This window comes from Gorilla gorilla, chromosome 6, assembly GCF_029281585.2.
Source record: "Gorilla gorilla gorilla isolate KB3781 chromosome 6, NHGRI_mGorGor1-v2.1_pri, whole genome shotgun sequence".
Classification (NCBI taxonomy): Eukaryota; Metazoa; Chordata; class Mammalia; order Primates; family Hominidae; genus Gorilla; species Gorilla gorilla.
This window is the reverse complement of record NC_073230.2, coordinates 144,542,933-144,565,210: the sequence shown is the minus strand read 5'-3', so window position 1 is coordinate 144,565,210 and position 22,278 is coordinate 144,542,933. Positions and strand designations below refer to the sequence as shown.

The following is a 22,278-nucleotide window of genomic DNA, read 5'->3' as shown; positions in this document are numbered from 1 at the left end:
GACAGGCTGTGAACTGAGATAAGGACAATTAGATGATGATATTTATTCCTGTAGCTGTGAGTCATTATGTAGCCACAGTTGGGTGTACAGGGTTTGTTAGGAGCAGCCTTTCAGGGAGTATCTTCTGAATATTTGATAAAAGTAGTTGATAAGTTATGAACATTAGCAAAACCATTTATTCTAATAATCTTTAAAATTGCTTATTTCTTTTTTGCACACTAGACTTCATAAAAATTTAAATTATAAATTTTGATTAGTCTGTGTGGGGGTTAGAATTAAAAGAAGATATATGAAATTTATTTCTTAAATGTAGCTAAGAATCATTACACTAGACTTTCAAAAAAAAATGTGGTGACTGGCACACACCACCTAAAATTGTGGGGTAATTTTCTGCTTTCACAGATCTTTGTAGAATGTGATCTAAACCAGGTGTTGGCAAACTATGCCCTGCAGGCCCCATCTTATTCATGGACTGTTTTTTGTAAAGTCCATGAGCTAAAAATGCTTTTTACATTTTTACAGATTTGTAAAAACAAAACAAAGAATATAGAACAGAGATTGTATGTGCCTATGTAGCCTGAAATACCTACAATCTGGCCCTTGCAGAAAAAAATTTGTTGAATCCTGAAGAAAGCTCTACATGGTCACATAGAACCGTTTCAGGCAATTCAGAATTACAGGCATAAGTTGCCTTATTGTGTACTGCTTTAATAAGTGCTTCATAGATACTGCTTTTTTTTTCAAATTGAAGGTTTGTGGCAACGCTGAGTCAAGCAAGTCTATCAGTGGCATTTTTCAACAGCATATACTCGCTTCATGTTTCGGTGTCACATTTGGGTAATTCTCACAATATTTCACACTTTTTAATGATTATTATGTCTGTTACGGTGATCTCTGGTCAGTGATCTTTGATGTTACTATTATAGCTGTTTTGAGATGCCGGGAACTGCACCTACGTAAAATGATGAACTTAATTAATACATGTCGTATGTGTTCTGACTGCTCTGGTGACTGGCTATTGCTCTGTCTCTCTCCCTCTGGGTCCTCCTTACTCCCTGAAACACAATATTGAAATTAGGTCATTTTCTAAGTGTTCAAATGAAAGAAAGAATCACATGTCTCTCACTTTAAACCAAAGGCTAGAAATGATTAAGTTCAGTGAAGAAGGCATGTCAAAAGCCTCATGAGATAGGCCAAAAAGTAGGGCTTTTGCACCAAACAATTAGCCAAGTTCTGAATGCAAAGGAAAACTTGAGGGAAATTGAAAGTGCTACTCCAGTGAACACATGAATGATAAGAAAGCGAGACAGCCTTATTGTGGACATGGAGAAAGTTTGAGTCATCTGCCTAGAAGATGAAACCAGTCACATAATTTCCTTAAACCACAACCTAATCCAGAGCAAAGCTCTAACTCACATCCAGAGCAAGGCTCTCTCTTCCATTGTATGAAAGCTGAGAGAAGTGAGAAAGCTACAGAAGAAAAGTTTGGAACTAGCTGAGGTTGGCTCATGATGTTTAAGGAAGGAAGCCATTTCCATAACATAAAAGTGCTAGGTGAAACACCAAGTGCTGGTGTAGAAACTGTAGTCAATTGTCCGGAAGATCTAGCTAAGATCATGGATGAAGATGGCTACACTAAACAGATTTTCAATGTAGGTGAAACAGCCTTCTAGGACTTTGATTACTAGAAAGGCGAAGTCAGTGCCTGGCTTCAAGTCTTCAAAGCTTCAAAGGGTAGGCTGACTCTTATTAGGGGTTAATGCAGCTGGAGACTTCAAGTTGCAGTCAGTGCTCATGGACTATACTGAAAACCACAGGGCCCTTAGGAATTATGCTAAATCTACCCTGCCTATGCTCTGTAAATGGAACAACCATTTTATATAAGGGACTTTATGATCTTCTGATTTTTGTATCCATAGGCGAGGAGGTCCTGGAGCAAGTCCTCCAAGGATACTGACGGATGATTATATTTCATGTTATATACCACAGCTTGTAAAAGTACATCCTTAGAATAGAGAAACCATTTGCCTAATAGTCAAAAGATTTCTTCAGGGAGAAGTATAAGAGAAAAAGATTTGAAAGAGGTCTAGGATTTAGACTTAACGATCAATTGTGAGGTTTCCTTGTTGGTTTAGATCAGAGCAGAGGTTGGTAAACTGCGTCCCACTGCAGAAATCCTTCCTGCTGCTTGTTTTTGTGAGGCATGAGAGAATGGTAGGAAGCCTGGCTGACAGCATATCTGTTTACAGCATGGTTTAGGGAATGTTAAGCCCGCTGTTGAGACCTACTGCTCAGAAAAAAAGATTCCTTTCAAACTGTCCCTGTGCATTGCCCTGGTGACCTGAGAGCTTTGATGGAGATGTACAAGGAGATTAATGTTGTTTTCATGCCTGCTAACACAACATCTATTCTGCAGTCCGTGGACCCAGGAGTAATTTTGAGTTTCACGTAATCTTATTTAAGAAATACAATGTTCATAAGGCTATAGTTGCTGTAGATAGTGATTCCTCCAATGGATCTGGGCAAAATAAATTGAAAACCTTCTGGAAAGGATTCATCATTCTAGAAGCCATTAATAACATCCCTGATTGATGGGAGGAGGTCAAAATACCAACATTAGTAGGGGTTTGGAAGAAGTTGATTTCATCTCTCATGGATGACTTTGAGAGGTTTAAGACTTCATCGTGGGAAGTAACTGCAGATATGGTAGAAATAGCAAGATGACTAGAATTAGAAGTACAGCCTGAAGATGTGACTGAATTGCTGCAATCTCATGATACAACTTGAACAGATAAGGAGTTGCCTCATAAGAATGAGCAAAGAAAGTGGTTTTTAGAGATGGGACCTTCTCCTGAAGATGCTGTGAATATTGTTGAAATGACAACAAAGGATTTAGAATATTTAATAAACTTATTTGACAAAGCAGTGACAGGGTTCGAGAGGATTGCCTCCAATTTTGAAAGAGGTTCTACGTGGGTAAAATGCTGTCAAACAGTATCACATGCTACAGAGAAATCTTTCGTGAAAGAGAGAGTCAATGGCTGTGGCAAACTTTATTGTTGTCTTATTTTAAGAAATTGCTACAGCTACTCCATCTTTTGGCAATGACCACCCTGATCAATCAGCAGCCATCAACATCAAGGCAAGACCCTCCACCAGCAAAAAGACTGTGACTGTCTGAAGGCTCAGATGATCTTATCATTTTTTAGCAGTAAAGTATTTTTAAATTAAGGTGTATACATTGTTTTCTAGACATAATGCTATTGCATATGTGATATACTACAGTATAGTGTAAACATATCTTTAATATGCACCACGAAACCAAAAAATTTGTGTGACTTGCTTTATAGTGGTAATTGCAGGTGCCTGGAACTGAATCTACAGTATCTTCTAGGTATGCCTGTATAGGTGAAATAACATAAATGAAGAAAATCAACACACATGGAGTGTTTGTTACAATGTTGTTTACAGTAGCAAAAACTTTGAAACAAATGTTCAGTAACAGGAGACTGGTTAAATAAATTATAGGACATCTGTGTAGTAGAATATAATATTCATTGAGAGTCGTAACCTATGATTTACACAAAGGAGAAATGTTGATTGCATTAAGAGTGGGGGAGACCAAATTCCAGAACTGTATGCAGCAAGATCCTTTACAAAACACACACATGCACATACATATGCTCTTGATATCTGTATAGGTACAGAAAGTTTTATATGCTATAGAGTCCTTGGTGACTTAGATATTTTTTCTAATTGTTGCTTTTATGTCATTGCTAATTGTATTACAATGAAGTTAAATAATTTCCCTTTGGGTATGGAAAAATTAAATCTGAATAGAGTTTTAAGTCACAAAGAGAACAGATATTTTATGTAAAATAGTATTAGAAGCGTGGAAACGCCATTGAAACTTACAAATTTTTGGAAAAATTAAAATAGAACTTATCTCAAAATCCTATTAATTTATTATTCTTAAAGTTTAAATAGGCTGAGCATGTAATAATGATAGTTAGTTGTCCAAAGAAAATAGTACTATTTTAAGGTATATCCCTTACAATGCGAGATACTGTGTATCATAGAGAATGCTTCTTTCCACAAAAGCATGCATTGGTGTTACTTTCAGATACAGATTTCGACTTAGCCAAATCATAAAATTAAACCTCAAATAACATTTCTTCCTTCCGTTTCTCTTTCCCTTTGTCTCCTTCCCTTCCTTTCCTTTCACTGTGTATTATTGAAGTACAGTTAGATAATACTGACCTTTTACAACTGTATGCTCCCTGTTGTTGCCAACATCCAGTCTTCTTTCTTTTCTCTCTCTAGTATTTTGTGGTTTAATGTAAATGTGTTTCACATCTCATTAAATTTATTCCTTGATATTTGATGTTTTATTTGATGCTGTTTAAGTGTTATTACAATTTTACTTTGTTTCCATTGCATGTTGCTAGTATTTTGAAATACAGTGGATTTTTGTATATTGGTTTTATAGCCAGTGATCTTGCTAAATTAGTAGTTATAGTAATTTTCTGTTATTTTGGGGTTTCTATGTACAAAATCTTATCATCTGCAAATAAAGACTAGTTTTACTTCTTTTCCCACCTTACACAGTAGTCCTCCCTTATCCATGGGTGATGCGTTCCAAGACCCCCAGTGATTGCCTGAAACCACAGACAGTACTGAACCCTTTATATACAGTTGGCCTTCTGTATCTGTGGATTCAACTACCCATGGATGGAAAATTTTCGGGGATGGGGTGGAGACAACAAAAAATATAAATAAAAAAATTATGTCACAGTAACTGTTTATATAGCATTTACTGAGTTATAAGTAATCTAGACATGATTTAAAATAAATGAGAGGATTGCGTATGTTATATGCAAATAGTAAACCATTTTATATAAGGGACTTGAGCTTCCTCTGATTTTTGTATCCATAGAAGGTGGGAGGGTCCTGGAACAAGTCCTCCAATGATACCGACGGATGATTATATTTCATATTATATACCACAGCTTGTAAAAGTACATCGTTAGAATAGAGAGAAACCATTTGCCTAATATGTAGTCAAAAGATTTCTTCAGGAAGAAGTATAAGATAAAAAGATTTGAAAGAGGTCTAGGATTTAGACTTATGATCAATTGTGAGGTTTCCTCGTTGATTTAGATCAGAGCAGAGGTTGGTAAACTGCGTCCCACTGCAGAAATCCTTCCTGCTGCTTGTTTTTGTGAGGCATGAGAGAATGGTAGAAAAAGTAATTCAAAAAAATCAGTTTGTTGTAATATGAGAAAATTAACTGAAATTCAGTTTTCAATGTCCATAGATAGTTTTATTGGAATACAGCCACACTTACTCATTTGTGTATAGCCTGTGACTGCCTTTGCATTTAAGCAGTAGATTAATTGTAATGTTTGAATGGCCAGTAAAGCACAAGATATTTACTGTTTAGCCCTTCAACAAAAATGTTTCCTAATCTCTAGATTCTCTTCTGTTTTCGTCAATGTTACATTTTTAAATGGGGGTTTTACTTTCTAAGATGGCAGTGGTGTAAGTGAGTTTCCATCCCACAATTAAGTAAACAGAATATTCTGTTCTCAGATATTACATGCTTATATGTTTTAGTCTTTTTTGTTTGTTTGTTTTTTTGAGACAGTCTTGCTCTGTTGCCCAGGCTGGAGTGCAGTGGTGCAATCTTGGCTCACTGCAACTTCCACCTCACAGGTTCACCTCGTGCCTCAGCCTCTCAAATAATTGGGACTACAGGCATGCACCACCATGCCCAGCTAATTTTTTTATTTTTAGTAGAGATAGGGTTTCAGCATGTTGGCCAGGCTGGTCTTGAGCTCCTGGCCTCAAGTAATCTGCCTGCCTCAGCCTCCAAAAGTGCTGGGATTACAGGCATGAGCCACAGTGCCTGGCCTTAGTCTTTTTTTTTTTAAACCTGTGGGCTTAAACTTCCTGAAGACACCTGAAGTATATATTTATTTAAATAGACCACTTTTGTTGCAAAATAAATTCCTTTGTCCATGGTTGGTAGACTTTTATTTTGAAATTGTTTTTTAAATGTGTATAGAATATATTTATGTGCAATTTCAAGATTAGTAAAACTAGCACCCATATATGTATTGACCATTATTTTCTATATTCAAAGCACAGCCTTTGAGTTGGTTGAATTGGTTGGCATTGCTATATGAATTTAAAGCTTTAAAGCTTTTTTTTTCGCCACATAGTTTTTTTTTTTTAGGAGAACAGGATTTTGCTCTCTTCCCGAGGCTGGAGTGCACTGGTATGATCCTAGGTCACTGCAGCCTGGAAATCCTTGGCTCAAGTGATCCTTCCACCTCAGTCTCCCAAGTAGCCGGGACTACAGACACACACCACTGTGCCTGGCTATTCTTTCTTTCTCTTCCTGTCCTGTCCTGTCCTGTCCTTTTTTCACACAGGGCCTCGCTTTGTATCCAGGCTGGTTTCCTGGCTTCAAGTGATCCTCTTGCCTCAGCCTCCCAAAGTGCTGGGATTACTAGTGTGAGCCACTGTGGCTGACCAATTTGTTTTCCACAATTGTAATTGACCTAGTGTTGTGTATATTTGGTCCTTTATGTTTATAGAATGTTTTGTTTTGTTTTATTTTATTTTATTTTGAGACACTGTCACTCTGTCACACAGGCTGGAGTGAAGTGGCATGATCTCGGCTCACTACAACCTCCTCTTCCCAGGCTCAAGTGATTCTTGTGCCTCAGCCCCCTGGGACTACAGGCACATGCCACCATACCCAGCTCATTATTGTACTTTTTGTAGAGATGGAGTTTCACCACGTTGCCCAGGCTGATCTCAAGCTCCTTTTTGTTTTTACTTATTTACTTTTTTTATTTTATTTTTTTGAGATAGGCTTTTACTCTTGGCTCACTGCAACCTCCACTTCCCAGGCTCAAGTGATTCTCCTGCCTTACCCTCCTGAGTAGCTGGGACCACAGGTGCGTACCACCGCACCTGGCTATTTTTTAAAATTTTTTTAATTAATTTTTTAATTTTATAGAGATAGGGTTTCGCCATATTGCCCAGGCTGGTCTTTAACTCTTGAGCTCAAGCGATCCACCTGCCTTGGCCTCCCAGAGTGCTGAGATTACAGGCATGAGTTGCTGTGCCCGGCCTTGTTTTATTCTTGAAAACATTCTGACATATACATTCTCTGTGAGACTTTCTGTAGTAATACTAATTTGGTTAACATTTTCTATTGGAAACAGGAATGAACTAGTTGTATGTGGACCAGAGGACTCTTGACTTTACCATTTTAGTTTTATGGTGTAAAACGGTTACCATTCTAGGCTTTACTGAGTCATAATAGAAGTGAGGCACACATGGAGATTAGAGAGGAACAAACGTTAAAACACTAAATTTTTTCTTCCTTTTAAAGAAGAATTAATAGCTATATTTCTGTATTTTAGGCCCCTTAAAAGTATTTATTATTTAGTTTTATTCCAGATGGCTGCATGGTAGCATATCTAGAAATCAAATATATATATATGTATATATATTTTTTATAGAGATAGGGTTTCGCCATATTGCCCAGGCTGGTCTTGAACTCCTGAGCTCAAGCGATCCACCTGCCTTGGCCTCCCAAAGTGCTGGGATTACAGGCATGAGCTGCTATACCAGCATATATATATATATATATATATATATAATATATTATATATTTATATATAAAAATATTTTTGTATCCATATATGTTATAAATATCCATATATAACATATATATAATATAACATATATATAAAAAACAATTCCAGGAAAATACTCATACATAAGCTTGATTGTTTTATTTTTGTTTAAATTTTCAAAAATCATTTTCTTTCATTTAAAAATCATTATTTACCCAGATACCTGTTATCTGCCCTCCTTTATGAATTCTGTCTTACTGTACGCTTCCTCCATGTCCCCTTATGCCCTACCTAGCCCAAAACACTGAAAGGGTGGACTTCCGTATGAATCAGTGCTTTCCATGAAGTAGAACTGCAGAAGTGGTGGCAGGATATTCCTGAATGAAGTTTGAGACAGATACACTGGCAGAGATCTCTTGGTGGGCAAGGAGCATAAGATTAGTAGCATGCCATCTGGGGTTAGAATTTAGGAGGTGGTAGAATGTAAGTGACTAGCTGACAGTTTGGCTAAAGAATTGGTTGCATTTAACAAGGCTAATAAACATGAGCTTAAAAAAAAATTCACTGGCTAAGACTGGGTCTTGCACTTCATTTTCAGTTTAGTGTTTCTCCTTGGATTCATTTTTTCTGTTTTATCTGTTACTAGTGGTATACCGTAAATTGATGTACAGGAGTATCTCTAAAAAGACTAATTTATATGAGTCCAGATGGACTAGAAGGGTTTTAAGCTTATAATACCTGGATCCTTTTGTTTTAATTAGGTTTCTAGATAAGTCCTTACAAACTTCAAAGGTGTCGTACCCTATCAGATACCTTTTCCGCCAAATAAAACTGTATTTTTCAGTTGAAAATAAATTGATATAGGCAATTCCTTTTCTTGACAACCTTCACAAGTGTGGTAGAGAATTATTTAGCACACTAATTAGTCTCAGCTTCGATTTTGTGCAGATTTGATTTTACCTATTAATAACACTTTCATCGGGCTTAGCCTTTAATTTCATAAACTCCTGGCCTCCTCCTGAGCATTAAATTGATAGGAAACATACTGATGCTAATCTCTAATTATACATTCAGAAGTTTTTTCATCTCATCACTCTATTGTCCCTTTTTATTTGTCCGTCATACTTAAATTTTCAACTGATTTAATATAGTTTTTCTCATTATACAAGTAAACGTTCATTTCTAAAGATTGAAAAATAAAAGGAAGAAAACGAACTACCTCTAGCCCTCTACTCAGTGACAGACACTGCTATTTTCTTTTCTTTTTCTTTTCTTGAGATGGAGTTTCGCTCTTGTTGCCCAGGCTGGAATGCAGTGATAACGACCTCAGCTCACTGCAACCTCCGCCTCCCAGGTTCATGTGGTTCTCCTGCCTCAGCCTCTCAAGTAGCTGGGATTACAAGTGTGTGCCACCACGCTTGGCTAATTTTTGTATTTTTAGTAGAAACAGGGTTTCGCCATGTTGGCCAGGCTGGTCTCGAACTCCTGACCTCAGGTGATCCACCTGCCTTGGCCTCCCAAAGTTCTGGGACAGGCATGAGCCACCATGCCCGTCCCTGTTTTCTTATATGTCCTTTGATACACTCTTTTATTACTATTCCTCTTTTAGAGACAGGTTCTCACTCTGTCACCCAGGCTATGGTGTAGTGACGTGATCATAGCTCACTGCAGCCTTGAACTCCTGGGCTCAAGCGATCCTTCTGCCTCAGCCTCCACAGTAGCTGGCACTACAGGTGTGCTCCACCATGCCCAGCTATTTTTGGTACTGATAGGGTCTCGCTATGTTGCCCAGGCTGGTCTTGAACTCCTAGCATCAGGTGAGCCTCCCTCCTCAGCCTCACAAAGTGCTGGGATTACAGCTGCAAGCCACTGCACCCAACCTGAATCACTGTTTTATTTGTCTCTCTGCCATCCTCCATATACAGTTTTGGGAGCATATAATACTTTCACATGTCTATGGTACAGTGTTGAATAACATAGGCACAGTCTTTGCACTCAAAGGATTCAAAGTTTAATACTCTTTAAAAAGTTGTCTTTTAAAAATTAATTGCTATTATAGAAGAAATACATAAATAGTCTCTTTGCAAAAACACATAGATAAGGTTCAGGTTTCTGATTGCTCCCATTCCCTTCTTTATTTTCCTAAAGGTAGTCACTATTATCAGTTTATATGTCATTTTTCCCCCTAAGGGTTTGCTTATACTATACATATGTAGAGAACATGTATGATTTCTTTTTTAGTGTAAAAACAGTTGGCTGGGTGTGGTAGCTCATACCTGTAATTCCAGCACTTTGGGAGGTCGAGGCGGGCAGACCACTTGAGTCCAGGAGTTCGAGACCAACCTGTCCAATGTATGAAACCCCATTTCTACTAAAAATACAAAAATTAGCCAGGTGTGGTGGTGCATGCCTGTAATCCCAGCTACTAGGAAATCTGAGGGATGAGAATTGCTTGAACCCGGGAGGTGGATGCTGCAATGAGCCAAGATCGCACCATGCATTCCAGCCTGGGGTACAGAATGAGAATCTCTCGAACAAAAACAAGACAAAACAAAACACAACTGTTATACAGTACCTGCAGTTAGTTTTCTTTTCATTCAGTATGTTAGTATGTACAGATTTAGTTCTTTAAAACTGCTTTATTTAATTTTACTGATATACAGTAACTTAGCCTTTCCTATTGATAGACATTGGGAGTCCCAATTTTTTGCTATTGCAAAACATTCCTGCAATTGCTTGTACTCATGCAGATGTGCGACTGTTTCTCTAAGGCTGTTATACAGAGGGGGGTTAGTAGATCATAGAGGATTATGTGATTACCCTTGAAATTTTACCATTCATGTTACTCTTTTTTTACCCTCTTTTTCTGGAGGGTCTTATTTTTCTTTTTTGAGTCAGTCTCACTTTGTCACCCAGGCTGTAGTGCAGTGGTGTGATCTCGGCTCACTGCAACCTCTGCCTCCTGGGTTCAAGTGATTCTTAATGCCTTGACCTCCCGACCATTCGTGTTACTCTTTAAGTTGGACCTTAGAGCAGTTTATCTTATATCACTCCCCTCCCAACAGACATTTTATCCTTTTTAAATCTAACAAATTAGACAGACATTGTTGTTATTTTATAGAGAAATGTGTGATTCAGTTTACGCACATTTTTACCACATCTTTCCTTACCATCCCTTCAATTTCTGACTGTAGCTGGGCACAGCAGCTCACGCCTGTAATCACAGCACTTTAGAAGGCTGAGGCAGGTGGATCACTTGAGGCCAGGAGTTTGAGAACAGCCTATTCAACATGGTGAAACCCCGTCTGTACCAAAAATACAAAAATTAGCCAGGCGTGGTGGTGTGCACCTGCCTGGTAATCTGGGTCTAGGGATTACTTTTAACCAGAATATCAGCTACTCAGGAGGCTGAGGAAGGAGAATCGCTTGAACCCAGGAGGCGGAGGTTGCAGTGAGCCGAGATCACGCCAGTGCACTCCAGCCTGGGTGACAGAGTGAGACCCTGACACAAACAAACAAACAGAAAAAAAATTTCTGACTGTCCTCCTGGATTATTTTCCTCCTTCTTAAAAAACGTCTTCAGAAGTTTCATTAGTGGAGGTCTTTTAGTGGTAAATTGCCAGTTTTTGTTTATTTAATTTTTAATTTAGCCTCATTTCTCTTTTTGAGTCAGGGTCTTACTATGTTGCCCAGGCTGGCCTTGAACTCCTGGGCTTAAGCGATTCTCCTGCCTCAGTTTCCCAAGTAGCTGGGATTACACGTGTTGGCCACTGTGCCTGACTATTTTTAGCTGTTTATCATGAAAATTTTTTAAGCATACATGAAAGTAGAACAAATGCTATGATGAAATCCAGTATTTCCATTCCTCAGTTTCCTGTTATTGATACTTTATAATTTGATGTTTAAAGAGGGGTCTCTTTACCTCTCTGTGCCTTCCTTCCTGCTGGAATATCCAATCATGAAGTCTGTCAATACTTTAGAATGTATCTCCTAGAGAAGAGGTTAAAAAAAAAAACCCACAATATTCTCATTCCTAACTAAATTAGCAGTAATTCCTTAACATCATCTAACACCTAGTCCATGTCAGAGTCTTTTCAGTTGTCTTTGAAATGTCTTTTTATAATTTTACTCTCATTTTTTCAGGGTTGTTATTTCCTAGGTGCTCAGTTGTAGGTTGACAGTAATTTTCTCTTCATATCTTGAAGATACGTTACTGCCTTCTGGCTTCCTTGCTGTTACTTGCTGTTACTCTAATTATTCCATTGGGTGAAGGATTCTTTCTTTATGGCTTCTTTTATGGTTCTTGTTGTCTTTAGTGTTGTGCAATTTTACTACTTTGTGTCTGGATGTGGGCTTATTGATCACATTTGGGAATGTTGTACTTTCTGGGTCTAGGGATTACTTTTAACCAATTCTTGGAAATTTGCAGCTAGTGTCTCTTTCTTTTAAAACTTTGAAAAAGGAAATATACATTTAGAAACATATAAAACAGGTACAGTTTCATTATAAAGTAGATGTCTTTGTAGACTCTTCCGAGGTCAAAAGCAGAATATTTCACGTACCTCAGAATCCTCCTGCCCCATACACCCCTTGCCATTTGAAGTCCTCTCCCTTTCCTTAGAGGTAGTCACTATCATGACTTTTATCACCTTTATGTGCATCCCTAAAATATAGTTTCCTTTGTTGAAATTTATATGACCAGCATCGTATACTTTGTCTTGCTGTTTTTGCTCAAATTATGTTTGGGAGATTCATCTGTGTTACCTGTAGTTCTTCATTTTTATACAGTCATCATTACTTAAGATAGTTTTTCTTTCCCTTTCCCTCTCTCTCCTGTCTGTTTACTACTCCCATTATGTGTATGTTCATGTGCTTATTGATGTTTCATATTTCTCTGAGGCTTTGTATTTTTTTCACTCTTTTTTTTCCTCTCTATTCTTTGGATTGCATCATCTCTATCAATCTGTCTTCAAGTTTGCCAGTTCTTTTTACTGCCAGTTAAGATGTACGTTTGAGCTCCTCTAGTGATTTTTTCTAGTCAGTGTTCAACTCCAGAATTTCCATTTGGTTCTTTTTAATAATGTCTCTTTATCGATATTGTCCATTTGCTGAGATACTGTCATTATACCTTCCTTCTGCAATTATGGTATCCTTTAGTTCTTTGGACATATTTATAATGGCATTTTGAAGTTGGTTAAATCCATCATCTGGTTGCTCTTGCAGGTAATATCTTTTGCCTTTATTTTTCTCTGGTATATGGGTCCTTCCTTCCTTCCTTCCTTCCTTCCTTCCTTCCTTCCTTCCTTCCTTCCTTCCTTTCTTCCTTCCTCCTTTCCCTCCCTCCCTCCCTCCCTCCCTCCTCCCTCCCTTTTTTTTTCTTTTTTTGACAGAGTTGCTCTGTCACACAGGCTGATTCTCTGCTCACCGCAACCTCTGTCTCCTGGGTTCAAGGTGTTCTCCTGCCTCAGCCTCCCTAGTAGCTGGGATTACAGGCGCCTGCCACCACGCCTGGCTAATTTTTTATATTTTTAGTGGAGATGGAGTTTCACCATGTTGGCCAGGCTGGTCTCGAACTCCTGACCTCGTGATCCACTCATCTCGGCCTCCCTAAGTGCTGGGATTACAGGCGTGAGCACCACACTCAGCACTTTCCTATTTCTTTACATGGCTCGTAATTTTATGTTGGAAACTGAACATCTTGTATAACATTGCAACAACTCTGGGTACTGATCTTTCAACCCCCTGCTCGTTTCCAGGGCTTGTTACAATTATTTGCTTATTTGTTTAGTGACTTCTCTTGCCCTGTTTCAGTGACTTCTGTTTCCCCCTTGCAGTGTTTAAGCCTCTGGTGTTGCTCCTTAGGGGCACAGACTTGTGTATGACCACATGGCACCTGGCAGTGTTGGGCTGACAGTGTTTGACAGAGCTTTCTTCTGTTTCTTTTTCTGACCACACCCAGCTTTTTATCTCCACTGATTTCTGGCTGACTGCTCTATTGTCTTTAACAATACTCTAGGACATAAATTGCTTCTTAGCCAGATCCATAGACTCTCAAGGTCACTGCATGTACAATTTGTTCAGACCCAGAGGGGCGCATCCCAGCTGTCTTATTCCCTGGTTCTCACTTGCAAACTAGCTGGCCTACAGTTTAGCCTGTATTTTGAATCTCTTCCAAAATGCCTTTCACTCAACCTTGGGTTTGATATTGCTTTTAGGCTTGAACGTCACACTCTTGCAAATGAAGTCAGTTCCCTTGGGAAGAGATTCCCAGCTATCTCTGGGGACATGTTAAATTATATGAGATGCTTTGTATGCTGCTTTTGATTTACATCTTAGAAAAGTAAAATACAAATATTTTACTACATAAATAGCAAAGTGATAGAGAGGTAGAAAGCAGTCCTACATAGTTGATTTTTCTGTATAACAGCAGTTTAACCTTTAATGAGAGAGGCTTTTAGAAGTTGTCAGGTAGATAGATTTCTAAAACATAAGTAAGCTTTTCTTGCTTCCTAAAGGTAATACAGCCCTGAGTTCTATAGTATATGAATATTCATGGTAGATATACATTGGTACTTTGGCACCTAATTTAAAAGGGGAAATTAAGTATTAGTGCTGATATTTAAACTTTTTCACTTAGCACACTGTTCATAGCTACTCTTTAGTCTGTTTTTTGTCTTCGTGTAGTTTATGTAAATAACATGCTTTGTGAAATGTGTCTAATACAGAAACAATGGACAACTTAAAGTGCTGTTTCTTATTTTCGAAGGTTGTCATTTATAACAGACATATAACAAATAATTTATTCTTTCTTTTACATATTCATCAAATGTGTGAATGCTTAGTATTTACTGGAAGCCATGTTGTAGCTGCATGGTATACCATCATAAATGTGATGCACTGGGTCATTTCTGCCCTCCTGAAGTTTCCATTCTAGTGGGAACAGACTAATTGTGAAGTCCTGAAGTTTCCATTCTAGTGGGAACAGACTAATTATAAAAATATATAGTTTATAATTTTATGTATATATTGCATGTATGGTTTTTATGGAAACTTTTTTTTTCTTTTTCTTTTTTAAATCTTTTTCACTTTTTGATTTCTAGCTAGAACCACCTCCAGAATTTATGGAAACTTTTAAGATGCTATACAGTACCAAAGTGTGCGTGTGTGTGTGTGTGTGTGTGTGTCTGTGTGTGTATTTCATATCTATAAATAGCTTTCAATTATGTATAATTACAGTGTATATATAACTTTGGTTGTATAGTATATATTTAGGAGTATTATTTCTGTGTAACTGTATTCAGTGGAGTTGCACTAGCTACATATTTAAGTTATTAAAAATTCATCTATTAGATTGGCAAAAAATTAAAGGGTTAATTAAATATAGTAATCATTTTAAAATTTTATAAAAGTACTGTTATGTACTATAGTTAAGTGTATACAGCATATTTTTCTTTTTTTGACTTTTTTATTGTGGCAAAATATATGTAACATAAACATTTACCATTTTAACCATTTTCAAATGTACAGTTCAGTGGCATTAAGTACATTCACATTGTTATTTAACTATCACCACTGTCTGTTTCCAGAAATTTTTTCAGCATCTCAAACAGAAACTCTGTTAAATTAAGTAATAACTCCCCATTCTTCTCCCCCAGCCCCCTAGTAACCTTTATTCCACTTTCTCTATCTTTGAATTTGTCTATTCTGGATACCTCATGAAAGTGAGATCAGGCTGGTCATGGTGGCTCATGCCTGTAATCCCAGCACTTTGGGAGCCTGAGGCGGGAGGATCACTTGAGCCCGGAGTTCAAGACCAGCCTTTGCAACACAGGGAGACCCCATCTATATAGATATTTAAAAAATTATCTGGGTGTGGTGGTGCACACCTGTGGTTCCAGCTACTCAGGTGGCTGAGGTGGGAGGATTTGCTTTATAAAGCCCAGCATTTTGAGGCTGCAGTGAGCTATGATCTCACCACTCACTGCACTGTAGCCTGGGTGAGAGAGTGAGACCGTGTCTCAAAAACAAGAAACCAAAAGTGAAAACATAAAATATTTGTCCTCTTGTTACTGGCTTATTTCACTTAAAGCATAGTGTTTTCAGGGTTCATTCGTGTTGTAGCATGTATCAGAATTTGATTCCTTTTGTGACTGAATATATTCTTTTTTTATTATTATACAACATTTTATTTAAAAAAATTATTTTCATAGAATACATTTTCACATTAGAGATTCCCATTGTGCGAAAATAACAATTTATTACTTATAGTTTTATATTTCTGGACAGATTGTTTTAGAACAAGTAGAACACATTTGAGAATTAAATCTCAGTTTACAATTGGTAATATTTTGATACGTCTACAAGGGGAAACTTGCCCTTAAATGGAACTTCTCTATATTCAGAAGCACTCCAAGCATTTCTCCCTAGGATTTAGAAATTTATAATGTGAGATATCAGCAATTCCTAATTTTAAAATTTCCCTGGTATATGTAACCATCAGTAGGTGGTATCTACTGACCAGAGAGGGAAGTTTTTGAAAATTAATCACTGTCTAATTTTCTGCAAAGTTTTTATTCATGAATTAAGAGTATTTCCCTTTGTCCATTATTCCCAGGGCAAATATGGAAGTTTGATCATATACTAATAGTAATAAAGCTGGATTCTCTTTAAGAGATTGATAAATTAAAAGGCAAAAGCTCATATATCATGTTTAGTTATACCGTGAGTCTTATAAGAAGCTGGGAGGCAACCCCATTAACTCACCAGAATACAGAACTCAGTCTCACAATTTCTTAGATATAATTCCTCTCAAACGTTTTCCTCAAAGATTAAATTCTGAAAATAACCTTGTGATTAAGAGAAGAAGGCTGTCCACCAACAGACTTATCTGTTATTTCTTCCTTATTGTGAGCTTAATGGCATGACAAAGCAGAGGCAAAGAGGCTTACATCAGTTCTTCAAAGTATGAAGTCAAAAAGGTCAGAGCTTCCACAGCATGGCAACAGCTTTGCAGATGCTCACATCATGATAGTTGAAATAGCAAAGCCCAGCAAAGGTTAAAGCTGAAAGTGCCAAGAGCCCTGCCTTGGCAGCTTTCTGCGAGGCATCCCCATGAACATAGTCAGTAACAACTTGTCCAAGGCCCCAGTGACCATGAAGAGTGAGGGTCGCAGCCAGGGAATAGTCCATCGCAGAGCAAGGATTCAAATAAGCAGCCGGAAGCAGACCCAGGAGCAAAACACTGAAAACCTTCTCGCTAGTCCAGTGGAGAGACGCAGCCTTGGAACCAGAATGGTGGCTCGGTGACAAGTGTATGTGCTGTACTCCACATCATTCTGGGATAGGTCGGTCCTGAAGAAATGCTGAGATATAAGCAGGTCTGACCACTGGCGTTCACAGCAACAGAGCTCGACCTCCTTGGGCACTGCAAAGGGCACTCAGCCTCCAGAGAACCGCCATCTCGTTCCTGAGGATGACTGAATATATTCTAATATTCCATGGTATGGATATACCACATTTTGTGTATGCCTCCATTGATGGACACTTGGATTACTTTCCGTTTTTTGGCTATTGTCAAAAATACTGTTAGGAACACTGGTGCACAAGTATCTGTTCAAGTCCTTTCAGTTCTTTGAATATACACCTAGGAGTGAAATTGCTGGGTCGTATGCTAATTCTAAGTTTAATAACCACCAAACTATTTTCTGTAGTGTCTGTACTACCTTACATTCTCGTGTATTATTATTATTATTATTTTTTGAAACAGGGTTTCACTGTCTCCCCCAGGCTGGAGTGCAGCAGTGCCACATCACGGCTCACTGCAGCCTCTCCCTCCTGGCTCAGGTGATCCTCCTACCTCGGCCTCCTGAGTAGCTAAGACTACAGGTGTGCACTACCACGCCCGGCTCATTTTTGTAGAGATGGGGTTTCATCATGTTGCCCAGGCTGGTCTCGAACCCCTGGGCTCAAACAATTTGCCTGCCTCAGCCTCACAAAGTGCTAGGACTGTGAGTGTGAGCCATTGCGTCCAGCCTCTCATGTATTCTTACACATATCTTTTGAACAGGACCCTAAACACAAAACCATGTATACAGCAACACTTTATAAGTGATAAGACACTTTCAAACATAATTTTGAGTGTATGATTTTTATTTTGTGTACTTACTACATGGTACGTGAGATTTTTGGTGATGCAGGAGCATTATTACACATGTCACAGTTACTAGTTACAGTTGATGTAGAGAACAAGAACTCAAGTAATGAGGTAAAAATTTGCCATAGAGTTTAACTTTTTAAAAAGTAATGTCGTTTTTGGGCATTTGCACTCCACTTCCAAGTATACGTAGCTCCAACATCAGTAATCGTGACTTCTGTCTTACCATGTTGGAAAGGGCGTGAGTTTTGAAGTTGGGTCCTGTTTTTGAATTGTATCTTTAACACTCTAGCTTCAGTTTCATATTTTATAAAGGATATAGTGTGTTCTTACCAAGTCACTGTGAGGATTGGATCATGTATATGAAAAGGCTTTTTTTTTTTGTGACAGGATCTTGCCCTGTTGCCCAGGCTGGAGTGCAGTGGTGTGATCTAGGCTCACTGTAACCTCTGCTTCCTGGACTCCAGCAGTCTTCCCACCCCAGCCTCCCAAGTAGCTGGGACTACAGGCATGTGCCACCAACCCAGCTAATTTTTTTTTTTTTTTTTGGTAGAGATAGGGTTTCGCCATGGTGCCCAGGCTGGTCTTGAACTTTTGGCCTCAAGAGATCCATCTGCCTTGGCCTCCAAAACTGCTGGGGTTACAGGTGTGAGCCAGCGTGCCTGGCATAATTGTTGTTGAGACAGGGTTTCACTCTATCACCCAGGCTAGAGTACAGTGGCGTGAACATGACTCACTACAGCCGCGACCTCCTTTGGTCAAGCAATCCTCCTGCCTCAGTCTCCCAGGTAGCTGGAACCACAGGCACACAACACCATACCTGACTAATTTTAAAAATTTTTCATAGAGACAAGGTCTCCTTGTGTTGCCCAGGCTGGTCTTGAACTCCTGGCCTCAAGTAGTCCTGCTGCCTTGGCCACCCAAGGTGCTGGGATTACAGGTGTAAGCCACTGTGTATGGCTAAAAATGAATATTTTTTTCCCTGCCAAATTAATTCTAAGGACTCCTGCACCCCATTCAGGAAATCATTGGCTTTTCTTGCCCTTTTCATTTAAAAAGATATTTCTATGTCTTGTAACATTTTAAATCTTATTATTTGAATGCATTGTTTTATTTTATTTTACTTATTTATTTTTGAAACGAAGTTTTTGCTCTTGTTGCCCAGGCTGCAGTGCAGTGGCACAATCTCGGCTCACTGCAACCTCCGCCTCCTGTGTTCAAGCAATTCTCCTTTTTCAGCCTCCCAAATAGCTGGGATTACAGGCATGCACCACCAGGCTCGGCTAATTTTTTTTGTATTTTTAGTAGAGACGGGGTTTCACCATGTTGGCCAGGCTGGTCTCGAACTCCTGACCTCAGGTGATCCGCCCGCCTTGGCCTCCCAAAGTGCTGGGATTTACAGGCATGAGCCACCGCGCCACCCTGTTTAGTTTTAATTTTAATATTAGTTGTCTGGCTTATTAAGTAAAATTATTCTCTAAATGAAAATTTGGGCAAGGGTATTTTGGAGAGTCGATTTCAAAGCTTGTTTTAAAAGCTTAGTTCAGAGGGGTACTATAATACATTTAGGAAATTGCTCTGTACTTGAAATTCCCTAAAAGTTTGTGTTTCTTCGTTGTTCAGATGAGTACATCAAATTCTTTTGGATTTCTTATCCAAGATCATATAGTTACTTTGTGAAAGAGATGAGTCAGTCAACTCTTTGACCTTGTATTGCAGTGTTCTACCACATCAGACTACCCTCCTCCTACCTTTTACCATTTATGAGATTACTTTTGGCAGCCGGCTTCTGTGGCTTCTCTCCATGGTGCTAGAGGTGCACAAATGTACTTACTTTTTTATTAACTATCTAAAGGATTTCTTTCTCCTGTATCCCTTTTTTGTTCCTCTAAACCTCCCCCTAAACTGAAAGATACATACTCTTGTAAACTTTTTTAAAATTAAAAAACAGATAGAAACAATCAAAAAGCAAAACCTCAGTATATCATTTTTTATTTATAGTAATTTACCTTCTAGAAAGCTTTTCTATTCATAAGCCCCAATGTATTGCTTCCTTCCCAACATTCCATAAATTATTTCACTAAAACTCTAATAACCTGTAGTTAAAGAAATGATATCTTAGAATCAAAGGTATTAGAAGTGTAGATAGCACCATTTGATTATTTCAGTTTACTTTTCTGTTATTGGAACCTATATTTGAGTCTGTGTTTTCTACAGGTACAGTTTTGGGATGTTTAAAGTTGGAGGACCTATTAGAAGTCAGCTTTAAACTCCTAACTGTATATATGCTGAAAACTGATAGTGGCAAATCTGGGCATTTTTTTTTTTTTTTTTTAATTTTATTTTGAAATAATTATAGTTTCACAAGAAGACACTATTTCGTTGTATTTTTCTTCTAATTATTAGCAAAAGTGAGAAGTAATTTAATTTTTCTAAAGGAAATGAAAACAATTTTCCTCTTTTTTTAAAGGGCCATTTGAATTGTGAAAAAATACATTTTTTTTGCAGCAATTTAGATAATATGGATTTTTCTTTAAAAAATTAGTAGTCTCCTACCTCCGTTTTGTCTTTTGTGAAATAACAACATTTTGGTGTCTAAACTTCCATGTGTTTATTTTCTTAGTGAAACAAATATATATGCATACAGGGTTTATATGTTTTAATGAAAGTAATTGTATATTCATACTTGCTGTTCTTTAAAAATATAACTAGAATAGACATTCTGATCAACATACCTTATGTTATATCATATTTACTTAATGATTTTCCTATTAATGGACAGATGGACAGTATACTGTTTGCAGTTTTCTACCCTTTTTTTTTGAGACGGAGTCTCTCTCTGTCACCAGGCTGGAGTGCAGTGATCTCGGCTCACTGCCACCTCCGCCTCCTGGGTTCAAGCAGTTCTCTTGCTTCAGCCTCCCAAGTAGCTGGGAATACAGGCATGTGCCACCACGCCCAGCTAATTTTTGTATTTTCAGTAGAGACGGGATTTCACCATGTTGGCCAGGATGTCTTGATCTCTTGACCTCGTGATTCACCTGCCTTGGCCTCTCAAAGTGCTGGGATTATAGGCGTGAGCCACTGCACCCGGCCTGCAGTTTTCTACTCTTATAATGCTGTAGAACATAGCCAAACACTTGGCTATGTTGGTGTCACTATTTATGTAGAATAGATTCTTAGTTAGGAGGTGGTATAAGGGAGTGGTTAAGAGCACAGCTTATCTAGGTCTAAAACTTCCTAGAAGGAATCCAGGCTATACTAATAAGTGTGTAACTTAAGGCAAAATAATGTGTTCCCATTTCCTCTTTTGAAAGAGGCGCTAGATCATTGATCCTCTCTACTTCTCTACTTTGGGTGAAAACTAACTTCTTTGACAGGCTGATGGGGTAAAAAAAAAAAAAAAAAAAAAAAAAGTTACCTGGCTGTTAACTAAAGATTGATCATTTTTTCGTGTATTTTAATCACTTGTAATTCTTCTGTGAACTGCTTATCATTTTCTTGTCTCTCTTTTTTTTTTTTTTAACTTGTCTGTGTCTTACTGCTTTGTAGGATTTCTTTATATATTCTGGACATTAGCTTTTCATTATATGTAGCAAATGTATCTTTTACTCTGATGCTTACTTTTAATTTTATTTATGTTTTCTTCTCTCCATGTTGCTAAGTTGATTGTCTCCTTTTATGGCTTCTGAATTTTTGTTTTGCTTATGAAGACCTTCTATATCCCAAGATTTAAAAAAAAATCTGTTTTTTTTTCTTTAACACTTCAATAACTTATTGATCACTAGATCATTTGGGATTTTTTAAAATTGCAGTATTAGCTTATATACTATTTTTTATTCAAATGGATAGCCCAGTGTCTCATCACTGTTTATAAAATGGTCCAGCCTTCCCATCTTTAGTTATACATTTTAGCAAATATTAAAATCTCATAAATTCATGAGTCTGTTTCTAGATTTTTCTAATTTTGAGACAGGGTCTCTGTCACCCGTGCTGGAGTGTGGTGGCACAGTTATAGCTCACTGCAGCCTTGAACTCCTGGGCTCAAGCGATGCTCCTGCTTCAAGCCTCCCAAGTAGCTGGGACTACAGGTGTGTGCCACCATGCCCAGCTAATTTTAAAATTTGTTATGGACATGAGGGCTTTGCTATGTTGTGCTGGTCTTGAACTCCTGGCTGGAGCTGAACTCCTGCCCTTAAGCAATCCTCCTGCCTTGGCCTCTCAAAGTGCTGGGATTACAGTCATGAGCTGCTGTACCCAGCTATATCTAGATTCTTTAGTTTCTTTGCTCTTTTGTCTAATTTTATACTAATAGGAAATTATTTAAATTACTGTAGCTTTATAGTATAATTTAGTATGTGACAGGGCAAATTCCCACTTTTTTCCCCAGAAGCTTCAAAATGATTCTCATGCATTTATTCTTGTATGTAACCTTTAGGATCAGTTTGTCCATTTATGTAAAAAATTACC

At 38.0% G+C, this 22,278-nt stretch overlaps 1 protein-coding gene and 1 pseudogene across 8 annotated transcripts in view; one reads left to right on the top strand and one right to left on the bottom strand.

Moving 5' to 3' along the window:
* Positions 1–22,278, top strand: part of CNOT4 (CCR4-NOT transcription complex subunit 4) — a 148,492-nt gene that overhangs the window by 48,693 nt on the left and 77,521 nt on the right. The window lies entirely within an intron of this gene.
* Positions 16,366–17,114, bottom strand: LOC101151822 (succinate dehydrogenase [ubiquinone] cytochrome b small subunit, mitochondrial-like; annotated as a pseudogene).